Here is a 25,349-nt window from a genome sequence, read left to right as displayed (position 1 = left end):
AGTGGCCAAGACTTATTTATACTCAAATATTAACTACATAATTAAATCCATAGATATGGATAATACAATTTTAAACAAAACAGACAACGAAATAATAGATTATATATGGAATCATAAAATGCATCATGTAAAAAAAGAGACATTATATAGGGCCAAAAGTAGAGGGGGCTTGGGGTTGCCGAGCCCTCTACTACTATAATTAACTAACATAATCAATAGATTAAAAAAAAAAATGCACTCAGACCCGGCTACAGCGTGAGAAGCACCGTACATCTACTGGTTCGGCTTCACCTTGAGAAACCGACCAGAGATATACAAAAATAACAAATTAATATAAAAAAATCGAAGTGCCACGCAAACATATGAGAACTAATTTTAAAATATAGAGACAAAACAGATTTATGCAAAATTTAATAAGTGAAAGTCACGCTTGGATTAGGGAGGAGGTAACCAAAAATATAAAATGTAGAGTAGAGCAGGACAACTGAGGGGGTAAATTGGACAAAAAATTGGAAAAATTGGGGAAAATAAGATCTGTCAAAACACAAAGTATAATTTTTAAATACCTGCACAACACCTGGCTAACAGGCGAAGAAACAATCAAACATAGTATGCTGAGGATAATGCCGAAATGCCCTTTGTGTAAAACAGCGAACTTCACCAAACTACATAAGATTGTCCAATGTGACAAAACTAAACATAATAGGATAAAGTTAATAATGAAAATTTGCAAAAAATATAAGTATAACAAAAATAACATTTTATTCATAGATTTAGACTACGAAAACAAAATCGTTCTAAAATGTATAGACTATATATCCTGTGGACAGGTGATAAAGATTTTTAAATAAGATACGTGGTAAAAATAAGAATATTAACCACAACAAGAACTCAATACGTCTTACGACGAATAGATACTTACCGTCAGGTTGATATAACGCAATTGATGTTGGAATTGGGGGAGAGAGGGGGAGGGAGGAATAGGTATTACAGACCGAAGGGTCGCGTAGCGCAATTGCGAGCTGATGCCATACCCATACCCCCTCCTCGCACCCCACAACAGCCATATTTCAAAGAAAATTTCAAATTCTATTTCAAATATTTCAAAGAAACCCATATAACTTTTTTTTTAAAAGAGAAAAGGGAAGAAAGGAAGAAAGAAAAAAATAAAAGAATTTTGTAATTTAATTTTTTTTCTTCTTTCTCTGAAAGAAAATTCTAAAGACATATATAGGAAGGGATACAGGGAAAATATAAGGGGGGAGTAAATGGCGATGACATCATGGGGCTAAGTCACAGGGCTCAGTGAAGTGCACAGGCCCATCATGAGTCTTTGAAAACACCCAATGTAGAACATAAACAGACAAAATAAAGACACAAATACATACTGTATAACACTTAGTTTAAAACCCTACTAACTTCTCCCGCACTGCATGGTTGACCACTATAGAATAATGTGGTCTCATAAATACGTTTGGATCTTTCAATAAAGCATAATCAGATAAACTAAATAAAGGAGGCCTAACGCGACCCAGGAAAAACACATAGAGAATAAAGAAGCGTGAACCTTGGATCGAGCGTAACCTACCTATCAACATCTTTAAAGACTATTATGAGGAACGACACATATTATCACTCGAATAATAAAATAGGAAATTATTTTTTTTAAACAAAATCTAAATAGTACACCATTCCATCGTCAAAATTAGAAAACCATAAAACAAATTAAAAGATACAATATAACATCATAAAGGAAGAAATACAACTGGGAAAGATATTTGATCTATACTTGCTGTCTCAAACATAAAGAAAATATAGCATACACACAATATAACACCATTACATATAGCAAACACTGAGACCTAGGCGACATATAGCAAAGGTTACAAAACATTTCAAGGGAAGGAACTTCGAGCAAGGTGAGGGAAACCAGACTCGGACGAACAACCCTTTAGATAACACTATGGAAACATAAATACCCCATCAAAAATTCTAAAAACTAAATTTTTTATATAAAATTTTGTTTTAATAAAACGTAGAACACATCTGAGGGAGAAATACACAAATATAAAATACTTTTTATTTTTTTTTGGAAATGGGGGCATCTGTCCGTTGCCCCCACCCCACTCCCAAAAAAGTGTGTGTGTGTGTGTGTGTGTGTGTGTTATTATACCCATTACATTACTTGCAAAATATATACGGTGCTGACATTTTCGGCAAGAAGGAGACCTACCGATATTCTGCATATAATTATTTTAATGTTTTTCAGAGCGAGAGTATTGGGGCCTGATCTGTTCAATATATTTCTCAACTGATACAGCAGGTATAATCAGAGGCGTAGCTGGGGGGGGGGGGGGGAGGGGAGTACATATGTCCCCGGGCGCCAAGGTACAGGGGCGCCAAAATGAGGCTTACAACGTTACATTATAATAAGTAAACAAGGGTAATATTCAAAAATGTGATTAAACGGGGAGGGGGCTGGGGCGCCAATTTTATAGTTCGTCCCCGGGCGCAAAATATCATAGCTACGCCTCTGGGTATAATAGAGACCCCCCCCCCGAGTTTGCCACAGAGCGCTCGTGTAATATACGGTTTAATACAAAATACATGATTGTGGGCAGGAATATACAAATTTTGGTCGATATACATGATCGTTGGTATCTATTCAAACGAGGGCCATGAAATACATTAGCAAATTCCTACAGTATTTTAAGGCAGGCGATTACGAATTATTTAAACCACGTTTTTCATCTGTCACAGATTTTATAATCATTTTGAAGTGGCTGCTTTATCTCGAGGAAAACGAGCGGTAAGTGTTATACAAAACAAAATCTTAATAGCAATTTGATCACTTTTGCGTCATTTGACAGTAAGAATAGTAATAAATAGAGGATAATTTCTTTTCCTACGTTAGGCCTAATACCTGGTATGCTTTTTAGTGTGGTACACACACAAAAAACAACCCCAAAACAATACTAACAACATTTTAAAAAACCCACAAAAACGAGTGCCGTGCCGAAGCCACGGGCTAAAATGCTTTATTATCATTTTTTTTTATTTATAGCATCAATCACAAATTGAAATATATGCAGTATTAGCGTTGGAAAAGAAAGTTTTCTTTTTGTTATATTTTTTTTTTCTCACCCTAGCGAAACACTTTCTGCAAATGACCTTAATAAAGAAAAATAATAAATTAACCTAAACCACTTTGAATGTCGACCGTATCTTTTATTTACACGGCATCATGCGCGGAAGAAAATACCAACTGAACCGGGATTTCAGACAGCAGATGAATTGAAGTTGATTCATTGAACATCATTAGCAATTGTACAATCAAACAGATGCAACAATGAAAAGTGGAACTATGAAAAATCGAGAATGTTAGATTTGCGAAGGATTTATTCCGAATCATTGTCTGCTAATAGAGAATTCATGTCAGTTGCTGTGTCGGCGATGCCCACACAGCGCGCCGTCCAAATGTGAAGTTGCGTTTTGCTGACAGACATAACACTGTGCCATAATTTATCTGATGGCATGTAAAGAAGCTGCTTAAATTACAGTATTTAAAAGTTTCTTCATTTTGTAAGAGCTCAAGAAATTAATTCTGGTTTGAAAGACAAGATGACGGTAAAACTCGGAAGACGTAGCTGTACAGTACCGTTGGTGTTGGAGACATCATAATAAAGGTAACTGCGTTAACTTCGCTTTTTGTTTGGTAATTTGTTGGATATTATCTTTTGCTGATCTTCTTTGAGCTTGGAGTAAATTTTACATTCTGAACATTTTTATTTGCACTTATCTGCTTAATATGTATTGCTGGGATATCATATAGAATATGAAGTCAGTATAATGGTACTATATTTTACATATTTGAATGATAAAAGACTGGTAAATGATATAATGATAAACTATAAAATAAATAATTTGCCCATTATCCCAAATATGTTAATTAAAACAAACATTGAATGTAAATTCAGATATAATGAGCAGTTGTAAGAAGTAAGAAATAACATTTTATCCATTGAACCTGTTATGTGTTATCATCATCAGTTTTAAAATAAACACATGGAGACAAGTTTGCTTAAATTCTAAAATTAACACACACACACACACACACACATATGGTATTTTAATCTAATACAGAAATGGTGACATTGATATATGCAGACCAATAGTTTTTTTTCTTCTACAGATATAAATTAAAAAGCCTAATTCTGAGAGTTTCACCTACAACATTCATGATGGGAAAGGGCCACTAATTAAGAGCTGACATATGTGGAAGAAAAATACCATCCATGTTGAAAAGGGCTAGAGGTAATGTGAGAAAACATAATTTATCAATCTTATTTAACATATTGTTGATATTTTATCTCAACTGGTCAAAAGGCTAAGTGGGTTTATGTAATGGTCCAGAGTGTGTTATTTATTTCACATCCCCTTCTGTCTTTCAACAGTAAGAAATTAGCTACTTTGGAGTCCATAGTTCTGATCAATTTGTTTATATAAAACTTGGTTTTGGGCTTAAATCAACATCTTGGATAAATCTAATAATGAGCAAAATCCAAGTATATACATGTGATCATGTATAAGATTAGTTGAGTTTTTTAACCAGCCTAAAAGCCATACTTCCACAATATAGGCTAAAATCATTAAGTTGTCCTTGAAGTTTGATGAGTGTTAACCATTAATAATAATAAGGTGATCTTTCATCTGAGTATGTTACCACCGCATGCAATATTTATACATGTAGTGCAGTTTTTACTAAACTTAGAATACATGCTTATATAAATGAGATCTAGATTGAAGAAGTGAAGATGCATACAAATACATGAGGTTATAACCACTACTGCTGATTCAAGTTTGATCATGCTTGGCCATTGGGCTTATATAGTCAAGTTTCACAATGATGCTTATTATGAGTGTGATAAAGGTATGGTAGTGAAGTGACCTTGCATCTGATTGGCAGAGTTTCTTATGATTTGCACAACAGTGTTTATGATCCAATTTAGATCTGACTTTTTTAATTATTTGCTTGTATGTCTGAGGCTATAAGCAAAATCTATGCATATAATGTGGTGGTTCTACATCTCACTAGCCATTCTTGCTACTGCTCTTAAAACTATTTCTCATTAATTTTATCAGACTTGGTGAATATATTTATCTCATCAAGATATAGCAAAAGAGCAATTTTGTAAAAAAAATATTCATTTATATTAAACTCAAATTCTGCATCTGATTGGTTGACCTTGCAAATACTATAAGGGCTCTATTTCTGACAAAAAGATTATTTTGATCTAATGTAGCAGAAATGCTTATATGATCAAAACATTGAACATATTTGATGACAAATAAGAAATAGTTTTTCATGCAAATTTGATAAACATTGATAAATCGGTTCATATCATTAAAAGCTTGGAAGAGTTTGATTACATGCGAGACCATCACATATTAATCATTCTTTATTTAGAGAATTATTTTTGTCAGGATTTAGTAAAATATGTAAAATCAATATGGACTGGTTTTGTTATGTACAGCAACACTAGTTGTTTACTGAGTACTGAGGGAATTGGAGTAAGGCAAGGGTACATTGCAGTAGGTAACCTGGTTGACTTGATAACAGGATTTTAACACAAACATTTTTATCAGGAGTCTAGCATACTAACCATTGATTCACTGCAGATCCTGCCCCCATTAGTTACCTTTTAATACATAAAGCATTTGGGTTTTTTATGTCACAAATCCCATAGGGATTAAAATTAACATCATAGGTCTCACTGGATAGTTTCGTATTTTGACATCCCTCTAATTTTTAAGGTAGAAGGCATGAACCTAATTATCACAAGCCTAGCATTTATAAATTTACACATAAGCTAAATCTATAATGTGGTTCAGATTTACTTTGAGTTAGGCATGGAAATAGGTTGGCTTGTTGGTGACTGCCTGTCACAGTTAGATGAGCATTGGAGATCACATGCGTAACTTAGTCTGCAAATGAGCTGCCGACTTTTATTTGTGTCTGCTACAGAGGTAAATATAAAAAAAATCTTGATGGTAGAGGGGTGATGAAAAGTATGCTAATTTGTTATAGTACTAGTGAACTTTATTCATGCATAAGGCACATACTGATTCTTTTAGTTGCCTTGTCACAGAAAAATATTGAAAATAGCTATTTCTAGTAAAAAATGAATGTAAAATGTACCTGCATCCTTTGACCCTACCAGAACCAAACTAAAAGCTCAAATTTGTGCAGCTGCTTTTGCTCATCACAAACATAATTGGGAGTATAACTGCTAACCCTACTCTCTAGCACACATTTAAGATCTTTAGAGTTTTTAAATACAGCCAGGAATTACATCACAATTAATACTTCCAGTTCAGTACCCACGAATGTAGTTCTAGTCTATTTTTAGAACATTTTTTCCTCTCTCATTTTGGTGGTGATAGAAGAGTTTTATTTATGCATTTTTGGTAGGGATTTAAAGGTAACTGTTTATTCTTGATAATATGAGCTCAGGGTGTTGTTGTCTGTATGTATTTTGGCGACAGTGCACAGTGAGTAATAAGGCCTTGGTGATGATCCGGAAGTGAAATACGTGTTCTGGTTACATGCTGTTATGTTGACAGTCAATGATCTAAAAAAAGAGCAGGTCAACCTTTGACAAGAACTTCACCGTGAAGTCATCTTTGAAGGTATTTTAGATTAACATATGATTTGCATTGATTGTCACACAGTGGAAAGGTCAGTACTGAGAAACAAATGTAGAGAACATATAGTAAAATTAATTGTGTACTATGCCCTGTCAGGGCAGTATTGGAGCAAAGTTTAAATTGGTATAAAATCTTTATTATTAATGATAGACACATGAAATTTTAATATGTCATGTATATTGACTTTTAAAATATAAAAATGAAATTAAAAGTAAAAAATTAATTTTTATTTTAAAAATTTTAATAAAATTTAAAAAAAATAAATAAAAAAAATAAAAAAACCCCTAAAATGCACATATATAATATTTTTGGGAATCATATTAAATGTTATCAGCATGTATGTATTCCTACACCATATAAAAGCTCCAATGTTGGATTTTTGTCACATTTTGTCAGAGAAAATATCTTTGTAGTCAAAATGAGACCTTCATTAAAAATACATGAAGACAAAATTATAATTTGTATTGGCCATTCAGACTATTTATTAGGGGTCCAATCAGTTAACTTATGTGTTTACGATGGGGTCACTTCCTGAGTAACAAACATCTGCTTGTATAGCCTTCAGTAATTCTTTATAAACATAGTTATAAGGTATTTAGTGAGAGGACAGCGATGAAAACTTTATACTAGAACCTACTCAAGTTCTGTACTAAATCATTTTAAGCTGTCTGAGAATGAAATACAGGTCAAAGGGATAAAATATGCTTCCCCCAGGTATATTTACCCTTGGATGTAAGAAAAAAGCAAAATGATGTAAGTTGAATACAAAATGCATTCCATTTCATTGTTCAGTTAGGTTAAGATATTATTGGTGTAGTGCGGCATTGTGGCCTATATGATGTTATGGGAATTCTAATGATCCATCTTGCTTTATGCATTATTAATTACTAATACTATTTGTTAACTGACACTCTAAAGATTACATAAGAAGCATTCAAACAAATTATTTGAATTTAACTTTGTACATGGTTACATATCCCACATATACAAATATCCATCCATTTTAGAATGTTTGGGATCATAAGTTCACATTCAGTACATCATATAGGCTGACATTGTACCTATAGTGAACCTGTAAAGCACATTTATGGCTATGTGCACTGAAAATATCCCAAAATGTTATTTTCATCATGAATATGCCTATGTATGGTAACATATTTCAATTTAGTACTTTGACAGAGTGCGGTATTGAAACATCAGCTGATATCTGATTCCACTCAATCAATGAGCTTAATAATTGGTAACCAACACTCTTCAAAATACCATATAAATGTTCAAATAGATCATTTGAATTATGTTTGCACATTTGATCTTAACAAGTACATTGTATATGTCCCACATATGCAAATTTCCATCCTTGTTTACAAGTTTTGGGGATGAGAATTTCACATTTAGCTGATGATATAGGATTTATTGGTGCTTATAGTTGATTTGTATGACCACATTTGGCTGTATTCACTTGCAATATCCAAAATTGTTATTTCCCTCATGAATAAGAATGCTTATAGTAACACATTCTAATTTAGTACATTGTCACTTGACTTTCCTGTATACTGGTATGTAATAATGTTTACACCAATGATCAAACCTCACCACTCCAACATTGCCTTAAACTTTATGATACATAGTCTACCTGATTAGTTATTTAACTTGTAAATGGCTAAATGTGCTTCTAGAAACCTCATATACTTTTAGGATGAATTTAACACTTTAATACATGGCCATTGCTTCACATTTCTGAGTGTCACTCTGTCAAGTTTAATATTTTCCCCCATGCTTGCAACCTTAATGTTAATTTGAAATCACCATATCTAACACATTTTAACTTCATTTACATAGATCTTACTGTTTTCTAGAATTAAGTGAAACATATTGTATCTTTTCAGGTCTAGCCTGGTATCTGGAACAAAGTGTTAGAGTTGGATCAGCTTGGAAGCTCTCCTGAGTAGTCTGGTGGTAATAGCATGGTTTCATAAGGGCATGTGCAGTGTACTGCCATAAGTGACCAAGATTAGTTCATATCACCACCCTGATATATGGCACCTCAAAGACATGGCTTAGGTTTTCATGAGAGAGATCAGCACCATTTTTCAGTAAGGTAGAACCTCCCTAGAAACTATTTTCCTATCCCATTGCCACCTTTTGTTGTTATCGACATTGAAATGGAATGCATTTTTGCTATAAAACATGGTAGTGGTCCCATTAGAACTTTAAATCTGAATGTGCTATTAGTTATGGAAACAACTGCCTAAGTACCTGACACAATAAATGTGGAACATAGCACCTGTCAGTGTTTCTTTAGTGTGTACACCTATATGCATCTGGACAGGCATATTGCGGTTTGCTGCCAAAATCACTATGAGCTATGATGCTTCACTACCCCTGGGGAAAATGTTATCAGATATACAGACCCAAACTACCATTTGTTTTAAATATCATTCATTAGTCAACTTTTCTGTCTAAAATTTGTCAAACTGTGTTTTAAAACTTGTATGAAAATTTAAGTTTTCAATAAAATTTAGTTTTTAAAATTTAAATGTTTATTTAATTTGCCATTAAAACTGAATTTATCAAAATTTGTAACTTTCAAACATATTTTCAGACAGGGCTTATCTTGTATCACAATTAGGTTTTTACTGCATTGAAAAATTCCTATAATTAAGGAAGATATAGCAAATTTAGTTTTGGTTTCTCAAGAGCACCCTGTGGAACACCAGCACTACATACTTTCTGACAGGTGTCACATGTTTTCCTTGCAAGGAAATTCAAAAAGACTTCATGTATAAAGTTGAAATAGGTATAGCATGCAAATATAAAAGTTTGACTAAAATTGGCGTAAAACATGGAGCCTGTCAGGAATTACATCACAATTAATACTTCCAGTTCAGTACCCACGAATGTAGTTCTAGTCTATTTTTAGAACATTTTTTCCTCTCTCATTTTGGTGGTGATAGAAGAGTTTTATTTATGCATTTTTGGTAGGGATTTAAAGGTAACTGTTTATTCTTGATAATATGAGCTCAGGGTGTTGTTGTCTGTATGTATTTTGGCGACAGTGCACAGTGAGTAATAAGGCCTTGGTGATGATCCGGAAGTGAAATACGTGTTCTGGTTACATGCTGTTATGTTGACAATCAATGATCTAAAAAAAGAGCAGGTCAACCTTTGACAAGAACTTCACCGTGAAGTCATCTTTGAAGGTATTTTAGATTAACATATGATTTGCATTGATTGTCACACAGTGGAAAGGTCAGTACTGAGAAACAAATGTAGAGAACATATAATTAATTGTGTACTATGTCCAGCCTTCTAATTATACAAGTTTCATTACATTGGTCAATAATTAGTCACATGTGATGACACTTGTAACTAATCAAACCACAGCAACTGAGAGCAGACTAAGCACTGATATTTATATGGTACAGTGGCAATATACAGTCTGTCTGCCGCAACACATGAAACAAACTGGACAAATCTGAAAGCCTTGAATTTGACTTTATTTATCTGTATGGTAGAACAGAACCTGAGTTGAAAAGCTTTTAAAGAAAGACCTTGATATCAAACCTAATAATAACTGCAGGAGTTATATTATGGATAATTAACCATTCTCTCAGTTTCAAACTGGGCATTCTATCCCATGGGGTTCTAAATGTAAACCAAGTGTAACTGATATCCTAATGAATTGTAAAGACCATAGCAGCACAACAGCAGGGGACCAGATATGTCCAGATCCAGAAATCATAGACCAGTTTCAAACTGATGATGAACCACATAAAAGTTACACATCTGCTAGAACTTATGTTATGAAGATAACTTAAATTGCATTATTATTAATCCTCCTCCTCACATTCATCATAATTGAGATGCATCATATGTTTTATTGTAAAATAGTTTATGCAACATAATTCAGTGAAGACCTTTGCTGCCAATTTACCAGTGAACCATTTGTTTCAATGAACATATTTTATGTTGTAACAAGGAGCATCATTTAAACATTATGATACACTTATCATACCTGTATATGAAATCTTAATACTAACACTTATACTTGCAATACTACTACTAATAAAAACACCTGCATTGATAATTTGATTATGTTCAATTGGACTTGTATCTAAATGATCACCAGCTGTATGAAAAGACATATTTTAATATATAGATATTGGATGGAATACTAGTTACCACAATTGAATAGTCATATGATAAATGATATATTATTTTAAACAATTTATATTTGCAGTGAAACATACTTTTACATTATTTTCCCTTAAATTTCATTTATAGAGCAGTATACATGTACTCTGCATTCATTAAATTACTGAAATGGTTAATAATACAACAACAAATACTGCAACTTCCAGAATCACAAAAATCAAAAGATATAAACAGAAACTTCCCTACATGTATCAACATTTGTCACTTAATAGACAGAACTATGAAGATTTAGAATAGGATGTTAACAAATTAGGTATTCAAGTTAAAAAGAAAAAAATACCAAGTAAGCTTACTACCAAAAAATCAAACAATAACAGTGAATTTTAGTACATTCCCAGGAAACAGAATATATGATTTTTCTTAACTTGATCTGATACATCTTAAATCTATAGAAAATGATTCATATTGTATGACTAAAATATTATGTAAACAAAAATTCCATCACTTTTTTCAGATACAACATGCATACCCCAACCCATCCTTCTTGATCATAAAGTATACCAGCATTCCACTATAAGATGGGGAGCTGTAGTGGCTCAGTGGTTAGCTTTCTGGACCTGTGAAATAAGGTAGGTTCAAATTCTACCATCAGACCAACCTGGGTTAGCTACCATGGTGTGTCCTTGGGCAAGGCACTATACTTAAAGTGCCTTGGCACTAAATAACTTACTTGTGTTGGTTTACCATAAAAGGCCAAACCAAACACAAAAAAATAACAACTTTAAAATATGAGTTTTGTCAATACTAAGTAAAGGAAAATCATACTGAAGAAATGTTTTTGTTAATACAGTTTAATGGATCTAAAAAATCTCTTTCTTCTGCAGGAGTTTAAAATGCTAAATTAAAAAGGTCATGGTACACATTGCTTTGTTCGTACACATCAGGCTCCGTAACCCATATCCAACTAAAAATTTTGGTAGAGTCTGAATAAAACATATTTTAATCTGGATGATAATATTCTTTCTCCATTCATATATTACACCACCAAGATTGATCCAAATAAGATTACATTTTACTATAACACTGAGGATGAGTATGCCTCTTAACAACTGACAAATGTGGAGAGAATGGAGTTAAACTGAACTTTGATTTCTTTTCAACCATAGCACAAGATGATCATTTATTATGAAAAAACCTGAATAAAGTTGGAGTTCATAACCATGACAGTCTTGATATAATATAAATTCAATATATTATTGTTGTCTTGAGGTATAGTTCTGTATATTACAATCTCACACAAGATCAGGGTATATTTTAGTACCATACAGTTAATTCGGGATTGTATTAATACCTATTCTGGTGAATGAACATTAAATAAGATTTACTATTTTGGAACCAGTTGCAATAAAGTTTACTAAACAAGAGAAAATATGACTTTACTATAATATCTAAAATGTAAAATCTGCAAACAGAATACTTGCTTGACTTTACACTTCAATTATTTATTTGAAATGAATTTATACAAATGGCATTAAATTGGGTTTCAGGCTGGTAATGACAATGGTAGTAGTGAATAGGGACGGTCTAGGGACTAGGGAACTTCCATGTTAAAAAGGGTATATCCACTCTGGGGACTATGTAATTTAACATGGGAGAAAAAAAAAATATCCATTCTAGGGACAAGGGGAATTTAACATGGGAGAAAGAAAAAAAACTATTCACTCTAGGGACAAGGGAAATTGAACATGGGGAATAAATCGTGGGACTGTCTTGGGACTAGGGGAAATGGAACAGGGTTGGGACCCTATTTTAATAAGGTCCCGACCTGATGGGTCTATGAAAATGGAACAGGCGAAAATTGAAACAGGGAGGGGTCTCTATTTTTTTATTATTTTTTTAAACAAAAAAATAAAAAAAGGGGTAGGCTATTGAAAGTCAAGATCTTTTCGAGAGATAGGAATGGCCCTGAAAAGGGCCTTTGGTTTTATGTTAATATACCCTTAACATAAAGGGCATCTGTGACATCTTCTTCTTGACCTTAGGCTGCGCCTGACTGCAGGACCATAGATTAAGACTCTTTTGTGGCATCCTTGATGCTCCACATAAGATTCTTCGCATCCACAGGCTGGTGTCTGTCCTGTGGACAACTGTCCAGTTGGATCGGACATACATTAGTATGTCCGTCCGGAACATCATCGAAGACACAAGCGTTGAAGATTGTACGTCGGTCCACATGTTGGGGTGCTGAGTAACAGGTGAAGGAATGCAGTGAACTGTACTTATTTATAGGGAGAGGAAGGATTGAAACGGATTGAGTTTGTTGACCAATCCAAACACGCGTTACAAAATTCAGTCAGCCCACGTCCAATCCGAAGAGAGCAGTCTGTGACGTCACATAGTCTATATAGATTCGCTAGCGCCTGTGTGCAGTCAATCTAAGCGACAGTATTTCAACATGACGGAAACTCAGAAAACGATCAGTTGGGGTGCACTGATGGTGGAGACTACCCAAGGGAACCCAGACTTACTTTCAGAAGAGGTGAATTGGGATTTTGTGGATTTTTTTACCTTGCAAGAATTTGTTCCTGAACCTTCGTCACCTTCTCCTTCATTACCGCACATGGAAAATTTTAGACAGAGACAGAAAGAAGAATTGGAGAAATTTATACAACAGCAAAAGGAAGCGGAACAAGCTTTTCTCCTACAGCAACAGCAGCAAGAAGAAGAGGTAAGAAAAAAACAACAACAAGAAGAAGCAGCAGCAAAGAAACAAGGGTGTCAAAATCAAACGGTCACGGTACTGTTAGACATTTTAGCGGAGTTAAGAAGTCTGAAACAAATGTATCAGACTTCTTTATTACAGCTGAAGAGAATACGACCTTCCCAAGCTAAACACTCCAACCCTGTGACTACGCCTACCGCACCACCCTTAGTGATTTCAACGAAATCATCATCAACAGTACGCAGTCCAGAATTAGGCCTTGGCCGTGGCAAAGGCTTAAGACAGTTAAAGTTGATTGTTTAAACTCACCCCTTACACCAAAAAAGGCCCTTTTCAGGGCCATCCACGTCTCTCGAAAAGAGATAGACTTTCAATTGCCAATAACTAAAAAAAATCATTTTACCCAATAGTACCTGTCTGTGTATGAGTGTGCGTGAGTGCAGGTTCTTATTTTAAAATCAAAACCCAAAGACACTTACCTTTTATAATTAATTTATTCTTTTATAAATATTTACAATTCACAATTCACAACAGAGCACTTTAAAAAGTTCATAGACTTATTCTGTCTCATTGTTCACTCTCTGTTTTTTTAATTTCTTCACCGTCATAGTCTTTTCCTCCTCTTCCTCCTCACTTTCTTCCCTTCTTTTCTTCTTCTGTTTCTTTTTCTTCACCTGTCTGTTTTCTTCCTCTTCTTCTTCCTCTTCCTCTGAAGAATCCCTCTCTTCTTCTGACTCCTCTTGTTTCTTTTTTGGGCAGTCTGGTGACCAATGTCCTTTTTCTTGACAATAATAACAGGTATCTTGACTTTTGTCTCTTCTAACCCCTTTTTTTTCTTTTTTGACGGTCTGGACACTCTGAAGACCAATGCCCTTTCTTCTGACAGATATAGCAAGTATCTTGACTTTTATCTTGAAAGGAAGGAGAGTAGTCCCTCGGCTGGTCTGAAGAGAATTTTCTAATGACCCCTCGCAAAGCTCTGATGAAACGTTCGATCTTGGTAGTCTCTTCCATCGTTGTGCTCAGTTTGAGAGTGAAATGAATAGTGAAAGGACAAGACACATACCCTTTATATACGCTGGTCTGCTATGACTATAAATTAGTCCATGGTGTTTAAACTTTAGTCATTTGACTTTTTGCTATCGAGATGAAATGATCCAATTCATTTGAGAAGAAAGAAGAAGAAAGTAAGAGGCAGAAACGTGATCTATCGCCTCGTACCAGGGCTGAAGTCTTGGCACAAATTCATGCCAGTGGTTTTGAAGAGGACATGAGTGAACCAGAATCCAAACCCTCTAAACAAAGTTTACCACCCTTAGTCAACCCTGAATAGTACTATGACATTCGAGAGACGGAAAAGCGTCCCTCTAGAAAATTTAGAACTACGGCTTACAAATACACAGTGAAGTTTAAAGATTTCAAGTCTGAAGTACTGTTAGAGAAAGCAGAAGGGTTCATCACCGACATGTGGGATTCTTTGCTCACCACACTCAAGCGACAATGTCAACCCAAAGAAGATGATCGCTTGCGACTTTCCATACAACATGACGGCTTGAAATCCCCTGTTTGGATCGAGTTTAGCAGCCCTGCAGAATTGACCACTTCCAAAGTCATGGAGATTCAACACGTGCAACAATCTAATGACCAATTTGACATCACCGATGGAAAAGCCACACTGGACATGACCCACGTCTCTCCTCCTCAAGGGACCGGACAATGCAGAAAGACCTTATTGGTCAACAACCTTCGCATTACCAAAACAAGTCTTGTCCAAATTAACAATTTTCAAGACCACATGTGTTTAGCCCGAGCCATCGTGGTGGGATGAACCTATGCCGACAAGAACGACACGGTAGAATGGAAAAAAGCCTGGGAGAACATTCGAAAATCGAACCGAGCCAAACAACGAAATGAAGCAGAACTTCTGTTACAACAAGCATGCCTGTCCAAAGACACATCCTGTGGCATTCCTGAGATGCAAAAATTGCAAGATGCCCTAGCTCCACGATACACCTTGAAAGTGCACCCTCAAGAAGTGCGCGGGTCTCTGTTGTTTCGAGGGAAAGACTTTAAGGATGGAAAATACATTCACCTCTATCATCACGATGACCATTTCGATACCATTACCACTATCACTGGATTCCTGGGATACAAATATTACTGTGAGAAATGTGACTTATGATGGTTATAATAATCGAGAGCAACACAAACATTGTGGATCGAAATGCTCAGGATGTTTGGCCTCTCAACCCTGTCTGAGCGAAGGGCAAGAACCAGTGCATTGTCCTGCTTGTCTGCGCACATTTGTCAGCCCTGCCTGTTACCAACAACATCTGAAGATGCAAGGTTCACAGAAGAAATGTGCTTGTCAACTCCTGAGATTGTGCCCAATGTGTGGACAAGGTCTATGTATCAACAGTACCAAGGCACACGTATGTTCAGGAAAGAAAAAATGTCACATTTGTCACTGCATCGTGGACTTGGAACACCAATGCTACATGCAAAAATACCAATCCCAACCAGAGAAAGAGGATGGTCACAAGAAGAAGAAAGGCAATTTCATCTTTTTCGATTTCGATTGCATGCAAGAGACCGGTATTCACATTCCTAATTTCTGCGTGGCTCATCGAGCGTGCGAGAAGTGATTCAAGAACCTATCTTGAGTTATTGCCCTCACTGCAGTAAGATTCCTGGAGGGCGTGAAAAAATCTTTCAAGGACCGAACACACTAGCCGATTTCACACAATGGGTCTTAGACCCCATCGACAAGACATGGAGCCAAGAGGACATCGAACATTATTATGGAGAATGTCATCACCATGCCACGGTGATGGCTCATAATTTCTCCGGATACGATGGACAGTTTCTTTTGAGATGCTATACGGAACGTGGCACCGAGCGTCCTAAAGTCACTTTGAACGGAGCCAAAATCATTTTCTTGCAAGTGGGACAAGTGCAGTTTAAAGATTCGATGAGCTACTTAGCCATGCCTTTGAGTCGAATGCCTAAAATGTTTAGAATGACAGAAATGGCTAAAGGGTACTTTCCACACTTTTTCAATACGGAAGCCAATCAACACGCCGTTCTACCCCATTTGCCTCAGGCTCACTATTACGACCCTGACAACATGCGTACCGAACGAGAAACTTTCTACGCTTGGTACCAGGTTCACGCCTCCGACCCTTTCGACTTTCAGGAAGAAATGCTAAAGTATCGTCATTCCGACGTGGACATTTTACGGCGATGCTGTGGAAAATTTCGAGAACTGTTCATGGAACACGGAGGGGTTGATCCTTTGAAAGAAGCTTGCACCATTGCCAAAGCGTGTTCCTTAGTCTACCGACAACGATTCATGCTTGAAAACACTGTGGCTGTCATCAGTCCTCAAACGACCAACTATGTCAAACGTCAATACTCGGTCAAAGCCCCATGCTGGTTGCATTACTTGTGCGACAAGGAAGACAAATGGATTCAGCATGCCCGCAACGGACAGGGCGAAAAGATCATCGGAATGCATTCGGTCGATGGCTGGGACTTAGAAAACCCCAAGATCATGTACGAGTTTAACGGTTGCTTATTTCACGGATGTCCCGTCTGTTACCCTGACCGCGGCACTAAAAATCAGTTCTTACAACGAACCATGGAAGACTTGTACCAGGCCATTTGTCAGCGACGCCTAAAGTTAGAACAGGAAGGATACCAAGTGGTGGAAATGTGGGAACACAAATACGATCACCGTTTGAACACCGATCCCGAGTTTAAACGCCTCATGGAAAGTTACCAGTTCATGGACCCCCTGAACCCGAGGGATAGTTTGTACGGAGGAAGGACCAATGCCACCTGTTTGCTGTACCAAGCTGATGAAGAGAAAGGAGAAGAAATCAAATACTTGGACGTGTGTTCACTGTATCCCTACGTGTGCAAATATTGTTGCTTTCCTGCAGGGCACCCACAATTGTTCACCGAACACATCGACCTAAAAAACATTCGACACTACGAAGGCTTGATCAAGTGCAAAGTTTTGCCTCCCACGAACCTATACCATCCCGTCTTACCTCGCCATTGCCAAGGCAAACTTATGTTTCCTTTGTGCCGTACTTGTGCTGAAACGTGCAACCAAGATCAACCTTGTCATCACACCCAGGAAGAACGGGCCTTGACGGGGACATGGGTCAGCGTAGAATTGTTCAAAGCTCTGAACATGGGATACCAACTGTTAGAAGTGTACGAAATTTGCCACTTTCCCAAGACACAATAATTCCACAAGGGTGACCCCACGCAGAAAGGCATTTTCGCAGACTACGAGGATGCCTTTTTGAAACTGAAGCAAGAAGCCAGTGGCTATCTGTCCTGGTGTCACACTCCCGAAGACCAAAAGACATTCAGAGAGAAATTCTGGGCACATGAAGGCATTACTTTAGATCACATTGAGAAAAATGAAGGCAGGCGATCGTTTGCCAAAGTGATGTTAAATTGCTTGTGGGGTAAAATGGCACAATGACCGTGTTTACCCAAGACGGAGTATTTGACCGAACCTTCCCGCTACTTTCAGGTGATTCACGACAAAGCCAAATTCATGAAACACGTGGACGTCGTTCGTGAGGATTTTGATCTTGGTGAATTACGAAGAAGATCTGAACTTTGTAGAAGATGACCCCTTTGGAAATGTCATCATTGCAGCTTACATGACAGCTCATGCTCGCTTAAAATTGTACGAAGCTTTAGAACTGTTAGGGGAACGTGTCTTGTACTTTGACGTGGACAGTTGCATTTATATCGATCACCCGAGTCAACAGCACCCTGACATCGAAGGAGACCGTTTAGGAGCCTGGACAGACGAGCACCCCGATGACAAGATTCTAAGTTTCGTCAGTGGTGGTCCCAAATATTACGGCTACGAATACTGGGACAAACAAGAAGTGCACACGAAGTGTAAAGTTAAAGGACTTACTCTGAATTATCGTACCAGTCGAGTGGTCAACTTTGGCGTATTGAAAGAAGCCTTGCAGTCTAGAGAAAGTGACCACCTATCAACCCAACAAGATTGTACGTTTACCCACACACCACATCGTCAGTCGACCCTTGGAAAAAGTCTATCAAATCGTGTAGCAGAAGCGAGTGCGGCTTCCCACCCACTTTACTTTGCCTTATGGACATGTCGGTATAAAACATTGGTTGTAAGAGGATAGCCACCCACCAGAAGGATGACTTCGCCACAGCAAGAATCGAGTGAGAAATCCAGCGAGAACTCCAAGTTCAAACCCTACCATTTTCCAGTCTTCTTACCTGACTATTGTGATTGTGCCCATCGATTGGACATGTTTCAGAAATGGCCTACGGATAGGGAAGGATTACCTTCTTCGTATGTTTTAGCTAGAACAGGATTTGTCTACTTCGGACCTGAGTCAGGATTGGGATACGAAGTACAGTGTTTCGCTTGCGGACTGAAGTTACGAATGGATCTATGTATCTACAAAGATTCAGCTATTCTGGAACATACTCGATGGTCTCCGCACTGCCCTTACCTTTCAATGGCCTTTCCACCCATTAAACTACGGTACAATTATGACGGTACCTTAGAGACGGTACCTTCCAAAACTAGACGTAAACACATTGCATCCTATTTCATTGTTGTTTCTTTTCCACATAATAGCTTATTTTTTTATAAAATGTTAAACTTTACTAATCTTTTTTCAAGATCACTTTAGTTTGCAAAAATATATCTTGTCATGTATTGGCATTCTACATTGAATTTTGTAAACTAGCTATAAACCTGACCTAATTACTCAACTTAACTGCTGACAGAAACAGTCTACAGTAAATGTATTTCATTTCTATAGCTCGATGGATAAACATTACATCTTTTAAAGCTGTGCACAGAATAGGCCGACATATGACGAGTCAGGAAAACATGGGGGTGGTATCCCTTGTGTCCAAAATTAATATCATTTTGAATAGAATATTCTAGTGACAATTGCCTCTTTTCAAACGGTAAGCATTGCTTTTTTTTATTTTCGTCAATCTGTCAAATTTGGTATGCATTTTGCTTTAATATTTGAGATGGAAACCTTAGGTGCATAGAAATGTCAGACAGCATTGTACATCATGGATGGTGTCCAACATACTTTTATGATCATAAAACAAAATCCCATTGTTTTAGTTATGGCCACTGATTTAAAAAATATTCATCCAAGCTAAATATAATAATAATAATAATGAGGACTTTGTATAGCGCCTAATCTTTAGAAGCTCTAAGCGCTTTGCAACATTAGACAACATAAAAACATACACAATGATATGATTACAAAAACAAACACCATGAAATTAGAAAACATAAAAAACATGCTGAGAATATTTAAGGTAGTTAACATTATTAAGTCATTAAGTTTGTTTTTGCAGTCAGAATAAGTAGTTTTGAGAGCACTCTTGAATGGGATCACTGCGTCTTTGTGTCTAAGTTCAGTGGGCAATTCATTCCATGTTGCTGGGCCCTGGTATGCAAAAGAATGCTGTCCATGTGGCTCTGTTTTCATAGTGAGAATAATGAGTATATGATTGTCGGAAGAGGAGTGTAAGTATCTTGCTTGTGTGTACACATAGGTGAGGTCGGATAGGTATGTTGGACTAGAGTCTGTCAGTGAAACGTAGCACAGAGAACTAATGTTGTGTTTGATTCTGGATCGAATGGATAGCCAGTGTTGGGTACAGAGCAACGGGGAGGTGTGCTCTGACTGTGGTACTCTAAGTATGATCCAAGCAGCTATGTTTTGAACTTTTTGAAGTCTCTGCAGTAGATATTAAGATGAACCAGACAGAATTGAGTTACCATAGTCTTGAAAGTAGTAATGAACACACAAGTGTTTTAGTGGCATCAACTGAAAGATATCTGAGAATGGAGCTGATGCGTCTCAGCTCAAGATATGCAGCCTTACATATGTTCATGACATGTTGGTGCAATGTGAGAGTACTGTCCAGAGTAACACCTAGGTTTTGTACTGATTGTGTGAATTTAATGTTGGTGTTGCTGATATTTATTGTGTGAGGTAAAGGATGTGAATGAGAAAGTCTTTGTGTTGTAATCAGAATGGCCTCAGTTTTATCATCATTCATCTGCAGCTTGTTACAAGTCATCCATGATTTCACATCAGAAATGCACATTTCTACACCTTGGATGGTAGCATCAACTTCAGTTGGGTGGCTAGATTTGTATATTTGGGTGTCATCAGTGTACAATTGGTGAGACACTGGATGATGATCTATGACACTTGAGAGCAGCTGAGTGTATAGAGTGTAGAGAACAGGTCCAAGAACAGACCCCTGTGCAACACCACAACATAGATCAACTGGGCTGGAGTGTAATCTATTTGCAGACACAATTTGTGTCCTGTGGCAAGGGCGATATGCAGATTGTACATTGCTAAAAAGACTGTTTGAATTCAGACAAGATGCAAGCTGGGATTGAACAACCTTTTGTAAGATTTTTTATATGAATTGGAGATTAAAAACCGGGCAGTAGTTCTTTAAATCCTTATGGTGTAGTGTTAGTTTCTTCATCAGAGGTTTTACAATGGGAGTTTTGAAAAATGATGGAAATTATGCTGATGAGAGAGAGGTATTAATAACATCAGTTAGTGAAGGCAATACTGGATCTAAGCACTCAAGCAGCAGTAATGTTGGAATTGGATCAAGTTCACATGACTTTGGTGCACTCTAGGATGATTACTTAAAAATGCATTTATTGGTGGTGAGAGACTAAATACATGACTTGATACTTGTGTTTAGCATTAATTGGAAAGCTGAAGATTAGTAATCTTTTGACATACATATCTTAATTGTACCATTTAATTTACAAAATTCAATGTAATTTGCATTGGTAAAATGTGTAGCACAAGAAAAGTCATTATGAATTAGAGATAAATCATATCTTTGTTTTGTCTGGAGCTTGACTAATTTATTGCACATTTCTGTACACTATTTTGTCTTTGATCCAGGATTATTCACTGCATTCGGATGCATTTCATGGTGAAAATTCACCAGCTGGATTTAAAAGTGGTGAATATTGCTAGCGATTGTTCTGCAAACCCTGTATGTCACAAGGAGTCAGTGTATTCAAGGACTCATACAGTATTTACAAGTTCTCATTGACATTTCAGATGAAAATGAAGAACTGAAAAAAGATGAAAATCTCAAGTGGAAACCTTTCTGGTCAGCCATCTCATCCAAAACCTCCTGAAATGGAGAGTATTTTGTAGACTCCAAGATTTCCTCTTATCCTGCTGGTATGTTCTATTTAGTTTATCTGGTCTCTTTTTATTTTTTATCAATTGCTTTTATACCATGCCGCAATTGGAAATTCTTTATCAAAAGTATGTATAAATTTCATCATTTTTCTGTCTGTTTAATAAGATGTGTTTAAGAGTACTTACTTACTCATGATGCTGTATATATGAGATTAGATGTTTTGTTAAAAAAGAATGCATTTTGTGATATATTGTATCACTGCTTTATATACAGTGGTCATTGCAACCAGTATGCATTTTGTTTACATGCCAAAAAATCCAGTCTGATTTCTTTGTTTCTTTTTTACTGCAATTAAGGAGTAGTGATAATCTTTATACTCTTAGCTGCATCCAGAAGGACAACACCATCACCATCCCCATCCACTCTGGAGTGGAGAATATAAAGATTTCTCTCTGCCAGTTCCTCTGCAAGTAGTAAGTATTGAGGATGGAAAAAAAATGTACATTATAGAATAATGAAACAAATACTACAGGTGTTGACTTTTATATAATCTCTTATTTCATTTACAGCTCTCTAAATAAGAGTAGGTCAATTATACACTGTATTTATGAATTTAATTCTCATCTAAGGTAGTAGAACTGTTTTATGTTTGACAAAATGTTGGGTAATTTGTGGCCATACACTAAAAACACATTTTGTAGCATTTAAAAATGCTTATGTTCAATGCACGTAAAACTCATTGGTTTGTTGTCACTTCAGTTGATAATAGTCTTGTCATCTTGTAGACATTTTGAATGTTAGTGTTCAATGCTAAGGTCATATACATTGATTCAACATCAAAATTTGTTTGCAAAATGGAAGATTATGACATGAAAGCACAAGCTCATGTAGCTTAGATACTGTTATTTCAGAACATTGTGAGATGTTAATTAATTAAATTATAGGTCATAAAACATACTGTTCAAGACTTATTTGTGCAAATAAACAATGAATTGTTTTTCATTGATGTGTCGACTGTTCATCATTCCATTGGTTTTTTTTATTTTTCTTTCTGATGTATACCATTGTCTTGTGTAAGTCAGACGCCTAAACCATCTACATTGAATGCAGACTTTACAGACACCAGCAGTGAAACAACATATCCAGGGAATAAAAAAATAAAGGATTATGGGAAAAGTTTTCATATAAACTGTACAAAAACCATGTATTTCATTCCATAAATATATTTCATTGTTAAACCCATGTTCACTGTACAGATCTTTTTAAGGAGTTTATAATAATGATCTTGATCTTTCAAAACTAATTTCATCACAAATCTGTTACAGATTTCCAGTTCAATGTACTTATGAAACTGGACACAAATATTGAGAATTTGTTGGAGCAGCTGGCCCTCCAAGTTCATACACAAGGCCCAGACACAGAATATAGAGAAGAAATTCTTGCAATGCCATGTGATTCAGTGGAGGAACTAGAGGGCCTTTGCCAGAGGTTGGAGGAGAATCCCAAACTCTCCAAGAAGATGGTAAATTGGGGCTTTATTTTCTATTTAAAAAAACTGTTATAACCTTTATTTGCTGTTGTGAACCTCAATATGCATTATGCAAGTTCTGCAGTGCCTGTATAATTATTTTTGGGGGTGGGGTGAACATGTAGTGGTCGGCTGTTTTGTCTTACGGATGTAGGCCAAAACATGTTTAGAGATGAACATGTAACAGGTATTTTACTACATATACACTATTACATATTATGTGGCTACTTTAATTCAATCCTTGAGTGAATGTCATTTATGAAGTTAATAGATTCACGGTGGTTAATTTGGTTTATAATTGCTATTAGTACATTGTGTTGCATAGTTAATGTTATCAAATTTTTTTCAAGTTAGAGAAATTAAATTTGCTTGCAAAACCATGGCAAAAAATAACTATATACAAGCATATTTTGTCACATCGATCATGAAATACTACTACTAATAATAATATCAAAATCAAAAAATAGTAATATTATTATTATTATTATTTTCAGATATGCTACTTGAGCTCCCTTGGCAGGTTTACAATTGGGGATAGTGTCTGCAGGATGATGAAAAAGCTTAAAACAAAAAGACTGGCCAGAGTATAGTCCAAAGGGATGTAAAGGGAAAAAAGCATTTCAAGAGCTTGTGATATGTCAGGTTTTGATAAGTAAGTATGGCTTGATTTAAATTGTGTTTTTCATGTGACTTGCCAGAGATTTTTAAATGAATTGATAAAGTAACTTGAGACCACATTTCAAAGTACATGTTTTAAAAATATTCCATTGATTATTGCTGGCATTTAGAAAAATGCAATGCATCCTTTGTTGTGAAACTTTTTTAAAACATTGTATTACTCTTACAGAAGCCTGCTTGAAAACTAATGGCAAAGCAAAGGCAAATGGAATGGAAGAGACCATATCAGAGACCCTCAAATATGCACCCAACCAACGCAGAATGATAAAAAACAAGGTAATCCAAATGACTTATTTCATCAATATTGGATTCAGTTTCGTCTTTTAAAGCATAGTATTTGCAAAACGGATGCATTTCTAAACTGATAACAAAATCAGCTTATCCTATTGCCCAGGACTATCAAAGCTAGAGTCCAGCTAACTACAATATGCATATATCTTGTCTGATCGGACAAGTGCCTCCATTTGGAATTTTTATTCACTTGAAATATTTGGATGAAATAAATTCATCTTTGTGCAAATTGATTGCACCATCCACTTGCCAGAAATGATAAGTAAGTGCAAAGTTATCTTGTATCATGGCTTAACGATAGTAAGGGAAGCACAAGTGCAGTGAAGAAAATTTCATACATTTTTATAATGCTGATTAACATGACTTCTGCATATGTAACTAGTGCTGAGATGATATGACTTTATTTAAGTATTACAATTTTGTTTTAATTTGCAGGTGCCTGAGCAGAAGAAGTAATAGATAAACTTTACAGTGGAGTTGGAGACTGATTCTGATTCATAATCTTAATTAAATCTAGAAAATAAACATTAAAGTCATATTAAAATATCTGTTGCATTGTTTCCTTCTTTCATTTTTCTCTTAAAAACAAATGTCTGAACCTTTAGTCTGTAAATTCAGTGGATTCCTTATCAGCCCATCTACTTTTACTTTACACCATGCTACTTTAAAAAAAAATGAATTATCCCCATTGGGGTAGGTCCCCCCAACCCCCCACCCTACTTTGTCAACTTACCTGCCACATTTAAATCTAATGGAAGGCCCTGCTGTAAAGCCTGTTAGTAAAACTACCCAACAAGAGGATTTCATACATTTGCAACTCCTAGGTGGATGGTAATGTTTTCATTTTTGTAATGTAGATTTGGACATTCTTGCCACCAGTATGGAATATGTGTTTCAGAAACACAAGCAGCTTTCATCAGATTTGCATATAGGTTTTATATGTTGTGAGTATGTTGTAGGAAGTTTTTTTAAATAACATCATATGAGATGATGCCAGTGGAAATGGCAGAAAAGTGTCTGTATTGT

The 25,349-nt window shown here is 36.0% G+C and overlaps 1 long non-coding RNA gene across 7 annotated transcripts; it reads left to right on the top strand.

Moving 5' to 3' along the window:
- Nucleotides 1-3,105: 3,105 nt before the first annotated feature.
- LOC149787000 (uncharacterized) lies at nt 3,106-24,869 on the top strand. Of its 7 annotated transcripts, XR_016425063.1 has the most exons (10): nt 3,106-3,686; nt 4,193-4,314; nt 8,595-8,806; nt 11,378-11,492; nt 21,739-21,864; nt 22,210-22,299; nt 23,152-23,348; nt 23,849-24,006; nt 24,202-24,308; nt 24,759-24,869. It is a non-coding gene; the product is annotated as an uncharacterized LOC149787000 (long non-coding RNA). The 7 variants fall into 7 exon arrangements; XR_016425064.1 differs by having other exon boundaries at nt 22,183-23,348; XR_016425062.1 differs by having other exon boundaries at nt 21,739-22,299.
- Nucleotides 24,870-25,349: the final 480 nt, after the last annotated feature.

Source organism: Sinohyriopsis cumingii, chromosome 12, assembly GCF_028554795.1.
Source record: "Sinohyriopsis cumingii isolate HCF-2022 chromosome 12, ASM2855479v2, whole genome shotgun sequence".
In the NCBI taxonomy this organism is placed as follows: Eukaryota; Metazoa; Mollusca; class Bivalvia; order Unionida; family Unionidae; genus Sinohyriopsis; species Sinohyriopsis cumingii.
This window is presented reverse-complemented; position numbering and strand designations above follow the sequence as displayed.